Source organism: Misgurnus anguillicaudatus, chromosome 24, assembly GCF_027580225.2.
Source record: "Misgurnus anguillicaudatus chromosome 24, ASM2758022v2, whole genome shotgun sequence".
In the NCBI taxonomy this organism is placed as follows: domain Eukaryota; kingdom Metazoa; phylum Chordata; class Actinopteri; order Cypriniformes; family Cobitidae; genus Misgurnus; species Misgurnus anguillicaudatus.
In genome coordinates, this window is record NC_073360.2 from 185353 (window position 1) to 206130 (window position 20778).

The following is a 20778-nucleotide window of genomic DNA, read 5'->3' on the forward strand; positions in this document are numbered from 1 at the left end:
CGTCAGCATGTACAGGGGCGAGATCTCAGTCTGGTTCGGTAAATAATGAAACCACCGTAGTTTGCCCAACCGCATTATCACAATAACACGGTCGAGAGTGCTGCAGTGCTAAAATCATCCCCTTAATGGACCGTATGTACAGTACAAGGTGATTGATATGAGACAAACGGGCGTTCCACGCGCCGAAGGCTGATTGTCGTCGTAAAGCGTGTTCAACCCATAGCAGATGCTGGCGAGCTCGTAATGATAGCACTTCATGCAGCCGTGTGTAACTTAAAGCATAAGCTTCCCAGCTGTCAGCTCGGGGCGGGACCTTTGCTTAGTCAAACTGAAGTGGTCTTATGAACAGAATGCCACAATATTCAGCTTTGTGGGGCTCGTTAGAGGGGTACGTGAGCCCATCTTAAACGAGATGTCGCGCGTCTGACTGTGCACGCGCTTTGAGCTCGCTTTCCGAGCGTCATAAACAAAACTTATTGTGGCGGGTAGCAAGCTCACTTGAGGTTGATATTGCCCTTAATATCTCAGAGTATTGGAGCGAAGCGGAGGTGTGAGCGTCTTTGGATCCGCTGATATAAATCAGCTCTATGTCCGAAAAACGTCATAAACCGCTTGGCTGTAAGCCTTTGAGTGGCCGTCAGGAGAGGGCGCGATTCAAACGCTTGGAGCCATGAAAAAGTCTGAGGCTGCCGTCTCTCTAGGAAGAGAAAATAACAGCCGTAAGACCGTGCTCGTTTGCGCCATCAGTATCGTAACGGAGAAACTGAGGTGGGCTGCGAGCTAATTTGGCAGAAGGTGTTAGAGACACCGTACAGCCGTGGGGTGTCAATACACAGTATATGGCCAAACCGGGGTTTTTTCGGCAAGTGTCGATATATTTATGGACGGCGGGCCGTGTGTGCGTATTACTGACTGCTTGTCGGTAAGGTAAAAAAGTGTTTAGAGACACCGTACAGCCGTGGGGTGTCAATACACAGTATAGTAAGCACGGAAATTGCTCTTAGAGGAATTCAATACAGTTCGCCACTATAGTGAGGTTGCATAACCGACAGTATTACACAGTATGGTTTTTAGATTAACAGCACACAGAAAACATTTCAGGGCAGTCCAACCGAGGCGCGACTTAACCCTTCCTCTCCCAGACAGTTCGTTCTCTGTCGACGCAGCTGTGCTGCAAAGACCAGAGCTCGGCCATTCAGGTGCACGAGCCTCAGTAGTGACGGTGACCAGAACGGCTCACAAAACAGAGCAGTATGTCTAGGTGGTTTAATGTCAGACTGGACCCATCACAGAGAGGAAGTCTGCCGTGAGGCCCACGGTTTTGCCGTTTATTAAAAGGGCAGAAAAACTGGTTAACGTTATATAAGAATGTAGCAATATTCAGCGCACTGATAAAGGACGGGACTGAATAAAGGGAGGTATTCGGGCCTCAGTATATTATAAACAAATTCGTTCTGCCTCTGATTCCGTCTAAACCAGAGAGAAATGACCGGGCAGACGAATAGTGAGTTCTCCCGAAGTGAGACAGACTCAGGCTGGTTAAGCTCTATAATAAGTGTTTTTAGTGCTCCAATAGAGGCGTGTTCGCCTTATCGAGCAGACGAATGAGATCGTGCCGCTCCAAGAGGGGAGGGGCATGAAGCTCTGTATAGACGAATAGTGAGCTCTACCGGAGTGAGACAGACTCAGGCCGGTTAAGCTCTTATAATTTGTGTTCTTAGTGCTCCAATAGTGGTGGGTCCGCCCTATCGAGCAGAAGAATGAGATTGCGCCGCTCCAGGAGGGGAGGGGCATCAAGCTCTGTAATCATTGAACACTAGACAGCTGCATATAGAGGCAGCGAGCCGTAAGACCGTGTGCTAACTCTAAGAAGCCGTTAAGAGACCTCACCACTGCATGGAAAGGAGCGAGGGACTCCGCGAGCGTAGAGCATGAGTGGCTATGACAGGGAACAGGGGCAGACCTGCCCGTGTTTGCTTGTTGTATGCATCTATTTTTGTTCTACGGTTCCCCCGCTTGTTCATCTCAACAAGAGAGGAACGGCAGAGGGGAGCAGCAACACAGATAGAACAGCCATGCGTCATATGAACAGTATCACCCGATGCACTCGGGCATTCATATAAATGTGCCAGAGATCTCGCCACTGAATGTGAGAGGAGCGAGGGACTCTGTGAGTGTAAAACATGAACGGTTGCGTTGTGACAGAACACAGGGGGGGTTAGCCCGTGTGTGCTTGTCTATGCATCCATCTAGTCTCATGGCTCGCCGTGTGTTAACCCCGGCGAGAGAGGAACAGCAGGGGGAGCACGAAACATGGATAGGACAACCGATGCATATAAGCGCGGACCCGGCGTGGGAGTTGCCAGACCGGTGACGCGCTCGGGGGAAATTCATAGCAGAGAGGCTCACTCGAGCTGCTGTGCTGGACGTATTACAACAGCGCCTGCTCTTTTAGCTTATAGCTTTATATATAAAAATATTGATCAGACCGGGTGGCCGCAGGGGAGACTCGTCAGGCATGTGTCCGCTGCACAGCGGTCGTACCACGGCAAGTCAAGGCTATCTTCGGTTCTCGGCTGGAAAGCTGCAGGGGAGACGCCTGACCTGGATTCTGCAATCTTCGGTTCTCAGCCGGAAAATCCGCTGCAGGGCTTGTGTCGACGGCGAGGTAAGGCTTCTTCTTCTTCGGAGCAGTGAGAGGTTAGCGGAGAAAATTTATGAGCTCTTGACGCTTGACCCGCGCTTATATAAAGATGTGTGCATCCCGCGGCGGGCTCAAACGTCATTGGTCTGTATTTTTTACAGACGTTTTACAATAGGCTTCAATCGCGGAGTAAACAGGAGTTTCCCCCATAGCGTCAGCAACTGACGCAATGCGAAGTGAACCGTATTGAAAGGGAACTAAAAGTACAGGTAGGAAACACCCAGACAACATGTGGTAGTTCATCAAAGTTTATATAAAATAGGAAAGACGAAACTGGTTGTTATTATTATTATTATTATTAGTAGTAGTAGTATATATATTTTTTTTGTATACAACCAAGTAGTGCTCCATACTCCAATCCAGTAGGTGGCCGTAAATGCACCTTCAGTTGGTTTGCCACCCACCATTTAAACAACAGAAGAAGAAGTAGGTCCTCCTCAGAGTCCACACTTTGATGACATCATGTATTCCAGACTTAAGAGACCCTTGATACAAGTAAAGGTAGGTACACCAGAGTCGTATTTGGGGCAGACTTGAGTGACACACCGGAAATAGGTAGAGAAGTTGCCCGTCAGTGTGAACTCCTCCCTTTCGTCGCATGATTGGTCTGATTGCTCTTTCACAAGGACTTCTGTTTTGGTAAAGTGCGCGAAGCCTGCTGCAGTGCGGGCTTTGCTGAAGACCACATCAAGGGGGCAAAGAAGGCGCTGATGAGCACACTTAAAAGCGTAAAATTACAGATGGGACACCCTATGGACTCGTAGAATAAGCGAGTGTGTGTGTGATTGGCTGGGATTGTCCTGGACAATCACGTTTTTTTCAAGATGGCGGCACGATAGCAGTTTTATGTGTGTCTCTGTGTTTTGGGAGTCCTGTTTTGCGTTTTAACTTGAGTGCCAAGCAGTTTTAAATATTTTAGGTGTCTAAGCTCTGAGGATTTGCTACAGAGATGAGGAATTGAAGTTTTTATTTTGCGTCTAGCAGTTGGGCAGTTTTACAGAGAAATTTTATTAGTTGAATGATCGCCCATGGTGTCAACCTGAGCTGGCTGGCTCAGTCAGTCACGTAACCTGCGTGCAACACGACTCTGATGCTGGTTCCTTGTTAGCGGCCGTATTTACTCATCTCCGGTGCCGCAAACGTGATCAGCAAATGAGTTTGGTGGATTACTTCATCTGACGGCTCGATTTTGCATTCGAGCTGGCCCATCGTTGGATTTCGATCTCGGGTTCAAAGGATCTGCCAGAGCGACTACGCCTTCTGATACGAGGTGGCTGTGCAATTGTGCACACCGCCAAATAATTAATTTTGACGCCGGGCGTGCGACGGAGGATGTAAATCTTCGGATTTAAACCAGGTGACTGTTCGCCCTCTCCTGCTGCTGCTGGCACTTCTTTCTTCAGTCTCTCTGGACGCTGTGACATTTTAAAAATGACTTTAACATTCTCGATTGTGCTGTCTCTGTTTGTTTGTCTCGCAAGCATGCCGTTGTCATGTCAGCATTGTTGCACACAACGCACAATTTCTATGGAATTCTATGATCTTCCATCAATTCGGCAATTCGCGACAAACTACACTACTGATCAATTACTCAATGTATTAATAATAGATCATATAAGGACTGTTTTTCCATACGCCTTACTGGTATTTGAATCAGTTTATGCTCACGGCTGTCCAAGGACTTCCTCTCATCACAAACCTTCTTTTAATGATAAAAAGTCTCTTTCACGAATATATATATAACTCAGTAAATTTACATAATCTCTCTACGCCTACTGAATTTGCCAATAGGCATGGAATTGGTTTTCTACATTTCAATGCTAGAAGTTTACTACCTAAACTTGATTTATTAAAAAAGTGGTTTGTGTCTGCTAATCCAGATATTGTTGTGATCTCTGAAACTTGGCTTAAACCATCTGTCCCTGATGATGTTATTTGTGTTGGTTGTTATAATGTCTACAGAATAGATCGAAAAGGGCGCGCTGGTGGCGTAGCCATTTATGTATCTCAAAAAATTCCCGTGTCTGTTTTACTTTCCCAGTCAATCCCAAGACAGTTTGAACTTATTGCTTTAAATATTGGGGTTGCAAATGCTCCATTTACTCTTATTGGGTGCTATAGGCCACCCTCTGCTGTTTCTGAGACCCTATCTACTTTGACTGATGTGTTGTCCAAGTTAAATGATTCTGAATTAATTTTATTTGGTGATTTAAATCGGGATTGGCTAAGCGATAAATCAGAGAATTTTAAGTTGGCTTGTAATTCTTTAAATTTAGTACAACTTATTGATAGCCCCACCAGATTTAATCTATCTAAGCCTAATAGTGACACTCTGTTAGATGTCATTCTCACCAATAGGGCTCATAAGTATTCAGCGATAGGTGTGTTTGCAAACGACCTAAGTGACCATTGTGCGATAGGCAGTGTTGGGGTAGTTACTCAAAAAATGTAATTAGTTACTAGTTACTAGTTACTTCTTTAAATTGTAATGAGATTACTTTACTAGTTACTGCATTTGAAAAGTAACTTCACTACTTATTACTTTACTTTCCTTTTTCTTAATTTACCACATAGATACATGGACATGGTTTAGGCGGGATCGGCTGATGATGAGTGACTACTTTAAATGACCAGCCAGGACTCTAGACTAACTTTTTGCACTGGTTGCACTGGTGCGCCTAACATTTTTTTCTTAGGTGCACCAGCACAAAAGTTAAGTGCACCCTAATTTTTGACCCCATCGGATTTATAGTTCGCCCAAAAATTAAAATTCTGTATAATTTATTTGTAAATCAGGTTTGTAACTCTCATGTTGTTACAAACCTGTATAAATGTCTTGTAACCAAACCATTCATGAGCCCCATTCACTTCCATAGTATTATTTTTTCCTACTATAGAAGTGAATGGGGCTCATGCTTGGTTTGGTTATTAACATTTCTCAAAATATGTTGCTTCGTGTTTATCAGAACAAAGAAATTTATACAGGTTTGTAACAAAATGAGGGTTAATGATAAAATAATTTTTTATTTTTGGGTGAACTGTCCCTTTAACACCGCAAGTTTAGCGCCCATGGTGGTTTAATACAGAATATACCCATGTAGGCTATTTTATAATTTTCATGTTGTCATTCCATTTTCCTTATACGAGTCATGCACAGTCCTGTTTGATAACCCGCATCCGCGCGATTAAAATAACAGTTGACCTGTTATCCGACATCAGCATCAATTTATTTCATACCCGTTTTACATAAAGACTGCGACCGGCCGCGCCGCAAATCGTTATGTAAGTAGAAACCTTTAAAGATCTTCATGCAGAACATTGACAGAAATAAGCACAGGACCATGCTTGTTCAAATATATTATCATTTAATGTGAAACTTTGTGAGGGTCGGCAGATTGACAGCTGAGCGGACAGCAGTGTTTGAACACTCATAAGCGCTGCGCTTATATTTATTATTACCTTATAAATTGATGATATGATTGCAGTGATTCCAAAGGGATGTCCAAAAAAACTCAAGTAGAATGTTAAATGTTTAATGTCTCTTTCTCGCTGCCCTGTGTAAACCCACGTGGGTGATGGCACGAAACGCGTGAGGAGCTTGCATTTTGCATTACCTTAAATTACCTTTAATTATGGTCATACAAATAAAAGTAAAACAACATTCAAAACTGTAATGTGTACATTTATTTATGTAAAGTTACACTCGCAATAAAAACAAAACATTGTGCTTTTTTAAATAGGTAAAAAGTGTTTTGTGCTGCATCGGTTTGGGAGCACGTCACACAAAAAATAAACTCATATAGGCTATAGGCTACTTTTGAATTCGTTTTGTTAATTTGCTAATTATTTAAGGGAAACACATTTCATATAGGCTTATTTATTTTATTATTTTTTCACCAAAGAAAGACGTAATCATCACGTTCTATTCATTTTAATGCTTTTTGCGCATAAACTAAACCCTTGGGGGAATTATTTATAAATTAATCAACAACGCAAATCAAGGAATTAACTTATTTCTCTATTTAAGACAGTCTGGCAGGGCGTTAACAGCGATACATCAAACACTGAAAAGTTTATAGGATTAGAATTGGAAGTAAGATTATGAAGAAAACAGCGGTCCTGACTCCTGGCTTTTTTCTATAAATTGGTCGCACGCGACATTGCTGTTCGGGTTACGTTCAAATAATTTTCTTTAAAAGAATTATGCTCTGGCTCTGACTTGATCGAGGTTCATTACCTAATTCCATCTTCGGGTTCGGACCTCTCGATCCCTGACCGGTAAGTTAAGCAGGATCTTTCGCCACAAGTGTTCGCCACATGCTGGGCTTACAAATGCTCAGACAGGTTGCTCATCGCGTTGTCAGCAGTTGAAAGACACTTGTCGTGTGGGCATAGTGTGCATTTCACACGAATATTTATGTACTTTCGAGCAAAACGCTGAAAGTAATGTGAATATCGCCCCAGTGGCTGAAACCCTCCGTCTTCATTTCCCGCTCCCCTTTGCACCAGCAGCTCCATCAAATCAATCTCTATGGCAACGGCACACGTACAGGGACACGCATGCACGCACCACTTAAACAGACAGAACTTTACACCCAGGCAAACACTGCTTGGGTAACGCAGGAAAGCGCGTTCCTGTAGTCTAGTAAAGTAGTGTAGTTACCAATAATATTAGTGTAATGCGTTACTTTACTTCGTTACCCAAAAAAGTAATATAGTTACTGTAATCCGTTACTTTGTAACTCGTTACCCCCAACACTGGCGATAGGGTGTATTAGAAACACCAAAATACCCAAATTTAAGGGTCTCACTGTTTCTAGACGCTATTTTAAAAAATTTTCAGAGGAGGCATTTTTATCTGACTTGGCAAAATTGAATTGGGATCACATTGCATTGATTCCCACTGTTGACGAAGCTGTTGATTTTTTTCAGCAGCAGTTTCTATTGATTGCCAATAAACACGCTCCTTTTAAAAAATATAGAATAAAGAATCGGGATAATCCTTGGTTTTCTCAAGAACTAGCCCAGTTAATTAAAGGAGGACCAGCAGTAATGCAGATTGGCAACGTTTTAGAGCTTTGAGAAATAAATGTACCTCAGCTATTCGGGCCTCTAAATCAAACTATTATCTTAATACAACTACTGAAAATTTCAATAATCCTTCTAAATTCTGGAAAACAATTAAAGTATTACAGAACAAAAAGGTTTCAGACTTTCCCCAGAAAGTGATTATTGGAAATATGACCATCACAGATAAAAGTGATATTTTAAATGCTTTTAATGCACACTTTGAGAAGGCAGGTCATCTATTTGATCAGCAGTCTTCATCAACTTCAATAGATGCCTCAACACATTTTTTGCCACTAAGTTCATCTTCTATCTCTGATTTGTCCTTTGCTTTTGAAGCCTTACAAGTGCAGACTAAACTTAAGCTGCAGTCCCTTATCTCTTTAGGTGACTTCAATCACAGAATAAAAGAATTGCTCATTGTTAAGTGTAGGTGCTTTGAAAATTCCACTTGCTCTTAATTTCTTCGTTTCTGTGAACAGTATTGAGTATCTAAATGTTTATGCTGCTGTATTCTTTGTTGTATTTATTAATGATGTTTGGTTTTGTTTGTGGATTGTTATTTGTTTATTCTTGCTATCTAACCCTGTCTTGACTAGGTCTCACTTGTAAAAGAGGTTACAACCTCAATGTGACTTTCCTAGTTAAATAAAGGTTATATATAATTTAAGGCCATGGGACCGAAAGTCCGAAGTAGGTGTGCATCATTGTTGGGGGGCCGTTAGGTCATCAACGTGCCGCCGCTGCTTGCTCGAGTGGAGTGTTGACTTCAATGGTGAGGGTGTATTCTGTTTGGTCTCATGACCCTTTGAAATACGTTATTGTGAAGCTAATATGGACTATGTTTTAGTTGGTAAGGACTGCCGAAGCTGCCAACCACTGTCATTTGCGTCTGTTTGCTGCATGAGGACCCGAGTGTGGACAACTGAGACGGTAAGAAGAGCGTGCCATGTGTATGATGACGTGTGTGTATAATGTGTTTTGTTTTGGATCGCTAGTGCTCTGATGTGTCTGCGTTATATATTTTAAGGGCAATTTATTCTCTGCTTAGGGGGGAACTGGTGCAGCGTTCTTTTAGGGTTGGGATTACTAACTCTTAGGGGGCGTGCACACCAACGCTTTTACGCCCGCGGCCGGCGCATGTTTTCAATTGTTTCCAATGGAAGCTCGGCGTTTTTCAAATAAGCCAGCAGCTAGCGGTTTTCTTCCGTGCTGAAAACCGGTGCCCGGCGGATTTCCGCGCTCAGCGCGAGCACCAAGAGTTGAAAGATGTTCAACTTTGGAAGAAAATCTCCGCTCGTCAATGTCAATTTTCACACGGCCGCCCAATCACAGTGGAGGAGGGGCGGGACATTACCACAGCAACCAACCGGCTCACAGCTGAAGTATCACAGCTACCAAAGCGCTCAGCTGAAGAAAGCTGGCACTCAGCTGAAAAACAGCTGGTATTCGGCGTCCTCAAGGCGTTTTCAGCCGCGTTTAAAAGTTTTGGTGTGTCCAGCCCCTTAACCTCTTCTCATCGTTTCCTACTGTGAGTATCACTGGCTGCTTGAGCACTAAGGTAACGAAAGAAGAGCAGCATAACATCTTGCTTTGTGTTCATAGGTGCAAGGCGAAGGCAATGGCTGCGTACTAAGGGATGTTTGTCTGCGTTGCATACTTTATGCTCTGTGCTGCATACTTCATGCTGCATATTCCATGTTCTGTGCTTCAGCGGGCACTGCTGTTTTGTTTCCAGTGTGTGTTTTGAACCGCAAATCCGTGTTCTCTTTTTACTTTTAAAAAAGCTGAAGTGGCTGTTTATTGAGTGTCTGAAAATGTATTTTCTTCTAATTTTGTTTTCAGCAGGGTTAAATTCCTTTCTTTCCTTTGGTTGATACATTAATCATTTAATTTCTCTTTTTGTGTTTTGGTGTTCCAAATCATTTGATGTCATCTGTTGATCCCCTGCAGTTTACACGAAATAGAGGCACTGATGATGCTGTGTTAACTATGATTAATTTTTTAACTTTTCATTTACAAAATTCAAATGCTTATGCAAGAATTCTCTTTTTAGATTTTACATCAGCATTTAATACAATGAGGATTGATATTTTGTTAGAACGGTTAATATCCATTGGTGTTAACGGGTATCTGGTTTTGTGGATTAAGGACCTTTTGTTGTCCCGGACTCAGAGGGTACAGTATATTGGCCAGATGTCAGATGAATGTACTTTTAATACGGGGGCCCCTCAAGGAAGTGTCATATCACCTGTCTTATTTTCATTATATATTAATAATTTTATGATTAACAACTCCAATTTTAAACTTTTTAAGTATGCAGATTACATGGCTTTGGTAGGACATTTTAAAAAAGGTGATATAAATATAAATGAGTCAGCTGAATATTTGAAAAATGTTGAGGAACTCTTGGGCTGGTGTAATAATAGTGCACTAGTATTAAACATAAAGAAAACCAAGGAATTAGTTATAAGTCGCACTAGGCAATTGTGCCGGTGTTGATTGAGGGTCACCTGGTTGAGACTTTTATGGATAACACTAATAATATTGTGAAAAAAATGCATGCAACTATTATTTCTAATAAGGATAATTTGTAGGTTTGGAGTAAGTCAAAACATGTTGGAGATTGCCTACAAATCGTTGGTGGAGAGCGTGTTGACCTATAATTTAACTGCATGGTATTGGCATCTAAATTGTAAGCAGAAAAATTATCTGGCAAGAGTTACTACTACAGCTAGTAAAATTATTGGCAGACCATAGAGTGAGTTGGGTGAGGTTTACACCTCAAGATGTGTTTTGAAAGCGGAGAGTATATCAAAAGACCCAACTCATCCTCTGTGTGATCAGTTTGTTTTATTGCCCTCTGGGAGGAGATTTTTCATGCCTAGAGCAAAGACAAATATTTATAAAAGATCCTTGTACCCTCTGCAATCGGTTTTAGTAATCAAAAAGGTATGTGATTTTATATAATGTTATCTTTATGTTTTGTAGTATGTGTTTGTATGAGTGTCTGGTTTTGCTGGTCAAAGACAAATTTCAACCACGGTTGACAATAAAGTTGTATTGTATTGTATTGTATTTGAACTCAATTGTTTAGTTAATTCCCTTTCTTTTCTTTTCATTACTATTACTATTATTATCATTATTATTATTTGGTTGTGAAGCCAAGGACATTTTGACCTCAAAGTTTTGGGTTTTGTTTATTTGATTTATGCAGACTCTGAGACCGGGCATGACATCTTTCCATACAAATATATTTGAAGCTGTGGAATAGCCCTTTTGCGAGTCGACGTCGGGGTTGGCACGTATGGTCGGGTTGGGATTTTGGCGTTTTCGTGTGTCTTGTGAATAGTATGCCATACAAACCCGTTTGCCACTGAACCTGCATTAACGACGACAGTGGGGCCTCCAGCCTTAGTCAAACGGGTTGGCACGTATGGTTGGGTTGTGATTTTGGCGCTTTCTTTGTCTTGCGAATAGTATGCCATACAGACCCGTTTGCCACTGAACCTGCATTAACGACGACAGTGGGGCTTCCGGCCTTAGTCAAACGGGTTGGCACGTATAGTCGGGTTGCGATTTTGGTGCTTTCGTGTGTCTTGTAAATAGTATGCATATAGACCCGTTTGCCACTGAACCTGCATTAACGACGACAGTGGGGTTACAAGCCTTAGTCAAACGGGTCGACAGGTTTCATTTTCTCTTAAAGATCAGAAGGTGTCCCTTAGTTACCATATATACCGTCGCAGTGGGCCCCCAATTTGCAAAATCCTCAACTGTGGATAATATAATTATGCCGCAATAGTTAGTCTGTCTGAAACTAAGCTGATTAAACCACATCACTGTGTGACACTTGCATTACATGTGAACGGCCCCTACGCTAATATGATTTTGTTTTTCTTTCCCTGTCTCGTCCTCGACCCCGAGGACAATGGGACAAACAGACCCAGTTCCGGTAGATGTGAAAGTCGGCACACCTCTGATCTACTGGTCGTCCTTCAACGTGATGCCCAGCTGATGCCTGACCAACGATCACTGGCAGAACCCGCTTAATCTCCGCTTAATCTCCGCTTAATCTCCTTATCCGTTTATATGTGTGTGTATATACATATATATCTCCAATGGGTTTTTCCCTCCTAGGACTTTTTTTTATTTCCTCGGCTTAACAGCCCAGGGTTTTTTTCTCCTAGGGGTTATTTTACCCCGGGGAGGCAGCCTTCTTGGGCTTAACTCAGCTTCCTCTTCTAGACGTTACATTAGTAATACGCTCGCTTATAATGTCGAGTCATAGCTGCAGCAAATTTGACTGCTTATGCTATCGTGTATTATGTTGTGCTATCTGTCGTTTTTCTGTGCTTTTACTGCTTCTATTAATGTAAAGCTGCTTTGAAACAATTAAGTATTGTGAAAAGCGCTATATAAATAAAATTGAAAAAAATTAATTGAAGGTGATATGCTGTTAGAATTCTCCCTTGCACTTATTGCTCTTTTAGGGCGGGTTAGGACTCAAGCACCCAATGCTATTATGGATGCAGAAGACTGTATTGCGGGATCGATTCGTGGATCATGTCTCCGATAGTGCGTTGCGACTTGAGCTTAAGCAGTTGGTTCGTCACCAACCTTCTGTTACAATATTGGAGGTCCGTGGAGAAGCGATTAGGTAGGAACGTGAGGGGGAGCGAAAGGCCATATTCAGTCCATCCCATCAGCCTACGGTCTTTAGTATGGGTACGTGGCTCTGTGGCTGGGGAAAAGTCTCCACAGCAGTCAGAGATGCGCGAGCTGCAAGAGATGTTACGACAGCAGCAGCAACAGCTAAATCGGCTCACTCAAACTGCTGCTTGTCTTCAAATGTGCGTAGCCGTTTGCCACGTTCTGGTCCAGTCGTATGTAGACGGTGTCAGCGTTCAAGCCATTTTGCTGTGGAGTGTGAAGGGGACATGGTTCTCCACGCCCTCCACCGCCTGTGGCTGGACCCTCTACTAGGTTAACTGGACGATTGCGTTTTTTGCGGTCATCTGAAAACTAGCACCCGCCGGGCCATAAGTTCTGGTGGGGAAGTAATAGACTCATGTCAAGTGGGCGCACAGGGCCCGCTCTCCCATTTGATCTCTTCTTGTCTGCATTTGATTGCCTCTATATGGGGGGCTCAGTACCTTGTTTGGTCAACACCGGTTCATTGGTCTCAGCAAATACAGAGAGTTGTTTACGGCAACATTTCGAGCCTGGACTGTCTACAAGGCTGTCAGTGGTTGCAGCTTCGAGCAGCTAACGGGCTAGCGATCCCGTATATTGGCTATTTAGAATTGGATGTCGAATTGTAGCACGTTGGTGTTAACAATTACTCTGAGCAGGTAGGTGGGGTGCGGATGCGTGGAAGTAAGGTGCAGCACATCCCAGGAGGTACTATTAAGTGCATAACTACAACTTGCTCAGCCCAGTATGACAGCAATGTTGTTTCGTTTGAACCCCCTGAGTCAGGCCTTCTTGCTAGACTTAGTACAGGTCATTCGAGGTACTGTTTATGTGCCAGTGGTAAATGTTGGCACAGTGGATGTGGTGCTTTGCCCTACCACATTAGTGGGTAATTTGAGGGAGGTCTATTTGGTTAATCTGCCTCAGGGGTAGTTGAAGTTAAGGCAAACGGTTACCACAGTGCACTCCCATAGTGTTCCTAATCTAGTCAGATTAAGTATCCTGATTTATCTGCGTTGTCTGATGTAGAACAGTGTGATGTCAGAGCTCTTTTACAGAGGTATCAATCAGTGTTCTCATGTCATGAGGAGGATATAGGCTGTACTCAGCTGATTTCCCGTGATATACCTGTGTTGGATGACGTCCCTGTGCGCCAGCGGTACCGGCAAATACCTCCATCTGAATATGAGGTTATAAAAACCCATATCAATCAACTGATGGAAGCAGGTATAGTTCGCGAGAGTGGTAGTCCATATGCATCACCGATTGTTTGGGTTTAAAAGAAGGACGGTAGTCTGTGCATGTGTGTAGACTACCGTCACTTAAATGCCAAGACAAGGAAGGATGTGTTCCCCCTTCCTTGCATTGAGGAGTCACTAGACTCAGTGTCTGGTGCACGCTGGTTTTCCAATTTGGACTTAGCCAGCAGGTACCTGCAAGTTCCTGTATCGGAACAGTATAGGTCCAAGACTGCATTCTGTACACCATTCAGGCTATTTGATTCAACCGGATGCCTTTTGGCCTTTGTAATGCGGCAAGCACATTCCAAAGGCTGATGGAGCGCCTGTTTGGTGACCAGCAATGCCAATCCCTGTTGTTGTATCTCGATGACGTTGTTATGTTTTCCTCCTCTGTAGTTCAGCATTTGGAGAGATTGGGGGTTGTTTTGGGCCACTTGGAAAGAGAAGGGCTCAAGGCAAAGTTGGAGAAGTGCGCATTCTTTAAGCAGGAGGTAAAATACTTGGCGCATGTCATATTAGCACAAGGGGTAGCAACTGACCCAGGGAAAATCGAGGCTGTTGCAAAGTAGCATTGCCGACTGTCTCGGAACTAAGGACTTTTCTCAGGTTCGCCAGCTGTTATAGGCGCTTTGTCGAGAGGTCTGGAGCAGTGCTCTCCCAAGTGCCAGCTGAAGCCTGAGCTAGGGGCTACCGAACATCACTGGGCTGCCGAGCTGGCCGCCTTTGACTTTGAGGTAAGGGAAAGGTCTGGGAGGAGTAAAGGCAATGCTGATGCCCTTTCCCGCCAGAACCCAGTTAGTCGGGAACATATGTGACCAGTCACGGAAAGTAGGGACACAAGTCGAAACTGGGGCACTATTGAGTTATTTACAGATTCTGAAAGTGCAGTTTCTAAGCTTTCCAATGATGTGTGAACACATGAAAATCTGATAAGATTTGGAGAAGTTGTGGCCATTTGAATATAACACATTCAAGAAAGAGAATGCTGAGAAATTTGAGAAAGAAGAGTTACCACTTTTCCCTGCCTGGAGAGACAATAGGGCTCATTAACATCTAATTTAGCTATACCCCCTGTAAAGCTGTTTTGAGATACAGATGTTCTAGCATTATATGTAGTATTTTGTGAAAGAAGTCCGGATGACAAAATGTAAAAATAAACAGAACTTTTTATCTTTGTGGGGATCACAAGTCGAATACAATCTGTTTCAGACGTGTGAATCATCCAATGACCATTTTTGTCCACAAATGCTCTGTATATAATCTGTAAAATATAGATATATAGTCTATTGTTTACATCAGATTTCGCATGACCGTCTGGTAATAGAATATAAAATACAATTTGAGGACTATTTACATCGTAACATGTATATAATGTTACACTCCGGTAATTTACGTTCCGTTAAACTGAAAGACAGATGACGTCAAAGTACCGTGAGTCGAAATTAAACTACTCCATAAGATTTCTTGAAGAGCTCTCGCTGTACTTTGACGTCATCCGACTGCGGCGCCGCATAAAGTCAGTGACGCGACTGACGTACGACGTGGCTGACTGACTGTTATCTGTTCCGCCCCCCCAGCTTCTTTTATTTTTCTTTTGTTTTGTGCGCCTGAGATTCATTTACAGTCTGGGGAGACGCACGCTATAAATTTGAAAAAAAAAACTTAGCAAACATGTCTGAGGGACAGGTCAGCCGCGTCACTACAGTCACGTGACTTCACACGGTTTCAAACAGAGCCAGAAGAGAAGACAGTGCTGAATAAAGTCGTAATTCTTGCTATTTTTGGACCAAAATGTATTTTCGATGCCCCACTAATGTCACATGGACTACTTTGATGATGTTTTTATTTCCTTACATGGAAACCATACATAGATTTTCAATGGAGGAGACATAAAGCTCTCGGACTAAATCTAAAGTTAAAACATCTTAAACTGTGTTCCGAAGATGAACGGAGGTCTTCTGAGTTTAGAACGACATATGGGTGAGTCATTAACTCACATTAACAGCATTTTTTCATGATTTTCACAAAAGTTTAATGCCTTCCAGAAAATGCTCCTTTTTAATATATAAACATACAATATATGAAATAAAAGAACAGACCCTCTGCTTTTAAACAAAAAAATTCGTTTCATCCTACCTTCATGTGTTCTTTTTTATCACCTCTCAAATATGTGTAGGTTTTTATCAAAAAAACAAAATTTTTAGCAAAAAGCTGAGATAATTCCATTTTTGTGAAGGGCTTTTGATAGAGATCAGATGCAGAGCGATCTTTAAAACATACATGGACATCCAGCTGTTTGCCCTAGGGCAATACTTACGGGTTTTATAAGTTGCGGAAGGACCTGGTGGATAATAGCGGTATTGCAGATTGACGATTAACTCGTCAACGGCAGGGAAAGAGTTAATGACATTATTTTCATTTTTGGGCAAACTATCCCATCAGGAGCAACGTTGTTCTCTTTTGGGGGTGGGGGCGAAAACACAAGCCACTTATACAATATGTAAATACACAAAGACAATGACGCCCCCCGCTGCACGCTAGAATCTCTGGAAAAACAAGCCGATTTCAACCGCAAAATGTATGCTTTTAAATGTACAAAAACTGCTATCTCAAACATGGAGAGGCTTCTTCGTGATCTCAACTAACAGATTCTGCAATAAAACGAAAATCACAAATTTTGAAAAAAAAAAACTTTGTTTCTCATTTTCTCGAAACTTGTGCTGCCGACTTGTGTCACTGGTTTCCGTGACGGGTCACATATTGAGAGTACTGCCGCCGGTGTCTCAGTGACTGAATCACTGTAGCAGGCTGTAAGGGAAAGTAGTGTGTGCAGGCTACAGTAAGTGAGATGAGTGCATTGCCTGGTCATTCTGTTTCTGACATACGGTTTATGCAGAAGGCTGACTCCGTCATTGGTCCCATGCTGAAGTTTTGGGAATAGGGTAAGCGCCCAGTGGCCGAAGAATGGTGCCGGCTGGCTAAGCCAGTTCTTACCCTGTTGCAGCAGTGGGACCGCTTGGTAGAGGAAGAGGGAGTACTGTATAAGTAAATTGTCCGTCCTGACGGGGGGAAGATTGTTATCAGTTAGTATTACCCAACCTGTTAAAACATGAGGTGTTAGCACAACTGCACCAAGAGCATGGTCATGAATAGAATCTTTATTGTCCCATAAGGATATTCTTTTTCACATATTCCAAGAAGAAGAAAACAGCAGCATCTGATGTTAACATCTCTTGCCTAGCCTCATAAAATATAGTAATATAATACACACCACACCATACCCCCCCCCCCCCTCTAGTTTCCCTCCCTCTTTAACACAGTGCAAGCAAAAGGTGAACAGTGCAGACAAACATTACACAAAAGAGGGATGATCACAGAGATTTGTTTAAAGCAATGATGGCTGATGGTACAAACTTTTCTTAAAGTGTGCTTTATTCTACTACCATTTGGCCACAAATACAGAACCCTGGACTGGAATAAAGAACCGGTTCAGGGGATGGTCAGGGCTACTTACCATGGTGTGGGCAAGACGTGTGATGGCTGTGTCATTTGCCTCAGTGAGGCTGGGGGTGGGAAGCTGTATTATCTTAGATGCTAAGTGTGAGATTTTAATGAGTTTGTTCTTGCTGGTGACACTTCTCTGTCTCTTCTCTGTTGTGTGTTCTGTGTGATGGTAACATGTTCCTTGAAGTTAAACTTATTGTCAAAAGTGAGAAAAATATTTGAAAGTGCTGACCCGTTCAACTAGTATGCCATGGATGTTGATGTGGGTGAGTCCAGGGGGTGATTTTGATGCATAAATGACCAGTTCTTTTGTCTTGTCAGTGTTGAGTTAGAGGTAGTTATCAGAGCACCACAGTGCAAAATCTGATGAGGAAGATGGACTGGTGGTATGCTGTGATGGAACTATTATCTGTAAGTAGTCCTACTATAGCTGTGTCATCTGCATATTTGTATTAAGTGGTATTGGGTAGTGAGCTCTTCGACTCGCCTGAAAAGTCCGCTCCCCTTCTCCCTCTCATAATGGGAGAGGGAGGGGGTTACTGCGGCGAGTCGAAGTACTCCCAAAAGTGCTATTACGCCATAAAATATAGTTCCTCTTTTAAATCCGCTTAGAAAAGCGCTACGTTTTATTTTGTACCACCAAACTTGCTCGTATAACTACTCGTCTTAAATAGGAAAAACGTTGATGTGTTTGGTCACTTCTAACTTTATCTCTGATTGGTACCATTAAATGAATGGGGCTAAGCTAAATGCTATCGAAGTGTCGCAGCGCGCTCCAGTGCTTACGTGCATGCACTAAGATGATAGAGGGATGTATCAACTCTTCTTAGTTAAGGTAATAACATATTTTAATATTGAAAATGAGTAGACTATTCCTTTAAGAAGTTGTCAGATGTAGGCAGCCATTTAAGCCCCGAACCCATTTATTGCTTTATGTAGCCTAATGTTATTAAAGTACACATGAACCCTGTGTGTGACCCCATTACATAATAATGCTTGTTGCCATTGCCTTGCTATTCCATGTTTCTGTGACAAGAATTCTTCTGCACATGTGCACAAGGTATTTTTTGCATCCAATAAAGAAAATTGAGATTAAAACGTTTACATGCATACTTTTACTTCTGATGATAGGGTCACACAGACTACCCTCCCTTTAAATATGATCAAAATTTGCCCTCTATCATACTGATTAAGGTGTTTCAATAAGATTGACCATCAAAACGATTACAAACTGATTATTTGGTTGCATGTAAACATAGCTACTGATGCTTCCAAATAAAGATAGGATGATATTTTTTAAAGCAGATGGTTTGTTTTTTCATTTGATATATTGTGTGAACATATATTTATAGAAGAACATTTTCTGAAAGGCATTTAACTTTTGTGAAAAAAGGCTGGCGGGGAAATAGTTAAGTAAGAGAGTAAATTTACTCAAAGGCATTAAACTTTAGTGAAAAAAGGCTGGCGGGGAAAGAGTTAAGTAAGAGAATAAATTTACTCAAAAACTTTTCTGTTACTGACACCTCTCTTTAGTTGTGTGCTGTGGTAAATAAAGTGCATGCATATGCAAAAAGTGTAAAATAGAGTGTGACAATCTTTTTGTCAGCTGGACAGTGCAGAGAGACAACACAGTTCAGTATCAGCAGTTTTTTTAAAGGCTTCTAGATTGGCATGCATTTGATAGCTAAAAAGCAAAACTTGCAAAATTGTGTTGCATTTATATCAAACAATAGTATTTACATTACTATAACACATAACATTGACTAATATTTCCTTACAAACCATTACAAATATAATTTTTTTGACAAGCACACATCTTATATCTACTAATCTACTTTCTTGGACGAAGTGGTTTAAAAAGTTGTGAACATTTTATGCATGTTTTATTTTTACAAAAAGTTATTAGTAATATAAGCTAAACATAAAAACATTCAAAATAAAATCAGTAAATTCCTGCATGAAACAAAGAGATTACTTACAACAAACAGGCAGAGGATACAACCGTGTTATGTTAGATGAGGGACGTGTGAGAGCTTACAAGTTTGTAAATGTGCATGTGTCTGTGACAAGCACAATATAGGCATGCTGTGCATGTAGGGTGACCACCACCCAACAAACCAAATGTGGGATGTTACATTAAAAACATTGAAAGACTAAAACTATGATATAGTGTATAATAATATAATGTAATAAAAACATTTGTATTCTGCCTTTTAGCTAATAACAATACTTACTGTACTTCCAAAACACACCAGCAGACTTTAAGAAATACAGGCTACAGATTTTTTTGAAAGAGAGAGAAGCAAGACTATAGCATTTTTGTGACATAGTTGTTTTATAACAGTTTTCATGGTTCTTTTTATAACATTTCCCGAAACACATTTGTTTTTTATGGCATTTTACACAAATCACGTCTACTTTTGTTGTTAGTTTTTTTGCATTAACAATGTAAGTTAAACACAGAATTGTTGTTACACCGCTATTTTAATAGCTAACGTTAATGGTTTAGACAGAGAAATTTTCTCTACTTTGGTTTGTTTATGTGAGTCCTGACACTCGTGTATCTTGTTTTTGTGTAACAATGCGATTAGATTTCGCTTGGGCTCTCCCGTCTGTGTTGAGTTCATTTCCTCATCATATGCTCGTGTCTGCGTTGGTTGGGTTCTCATGCCTGCACTACGTTTAAGTTTTCTCCCATATGGTTGTTTTGCTTTATTATTCCCTTTGCATTCTTCTTGCATGCCGAGTCCTTGGCTCAATAAGCTAACTGGCTAAATAACTAAATTACTAATTAAAACATTTATTTTATCTTTTAGGCAAACCAGCCTATGAAAGGCTAGAGTGTGATCCTGACTGGGTGCCACAAAGTACACCACACTTATTGGAATTGTACCAGTCAGTATGGTACAAGGTGAACACATGACATTCCTGGACTGTTTGTTGTGCCTTGACCATTATGTTCCCTAGCCTTTTTATAAAACCATAATACAGCTTTAAACTAGGGTTGTTTTGGTCAGTGTTCTTGAGTAATACAAAAAAGTTTATTTATTGATGTTTTGTACTGTGTATATGTGCATTTAAAAGTATATGAATAGAAATACAGCCTTACATTAAAATATAAATAAAAATGTTACCTATGCATGATTTGCTGTTTGTGCATTACCAGTGTCATACCACCTGTTACAATAATAAATAACAAAATGTATCAATTCTATATCTCTTTATTTGTGCATTATAACACACTAAGGTAAATGTGTAGTTTACAGTAACACATACTGAATACAAAACAGATAATGGGGCAGTGTAGCCTTAACACATAAAAGATGTAAACAAGTAAAAAGTATCACGAACATACAGTATATAACCAATGCAAAAGTTAAATAGATAAGAATTTATACTATAAATTCAGTGTAACACACAGCGGTGTAAAGTTCAAGTATCAAGAACATATAACAATGCAATATGACTAAAAAACACAGTGTGTGTTCCAATGTGTACAAGAGGTACAAAGCATGATGATAATAATCCATCCCAGAAAGACAAAACAGCTTTGCTGTGTGAGTGCAA

General features: G+C 41.4%; 1 protein-coding gene across 1 annotated transcript in view; it reads right to left on the minus strand.

The window, feature by feature from the left end:
- The window catches only part of neu4 (sialidase 4), a 28344-nt gene extending 9060 nt beyond the window's left edge, over positions 1 to 19284 (minus strand). The window contains exon 1 of the mRNA XM_055193540.2: positions 19191 to 19284. The gene's annotated coding sequence lies outside the window, so the exon portion shown is untranslated. The remainder of the gene's footprint in view (positions 1 to 19190) is intronic.
- Between the last annotated feature and the right edge of the window lie 1494 nt (positions 19285 to 20778).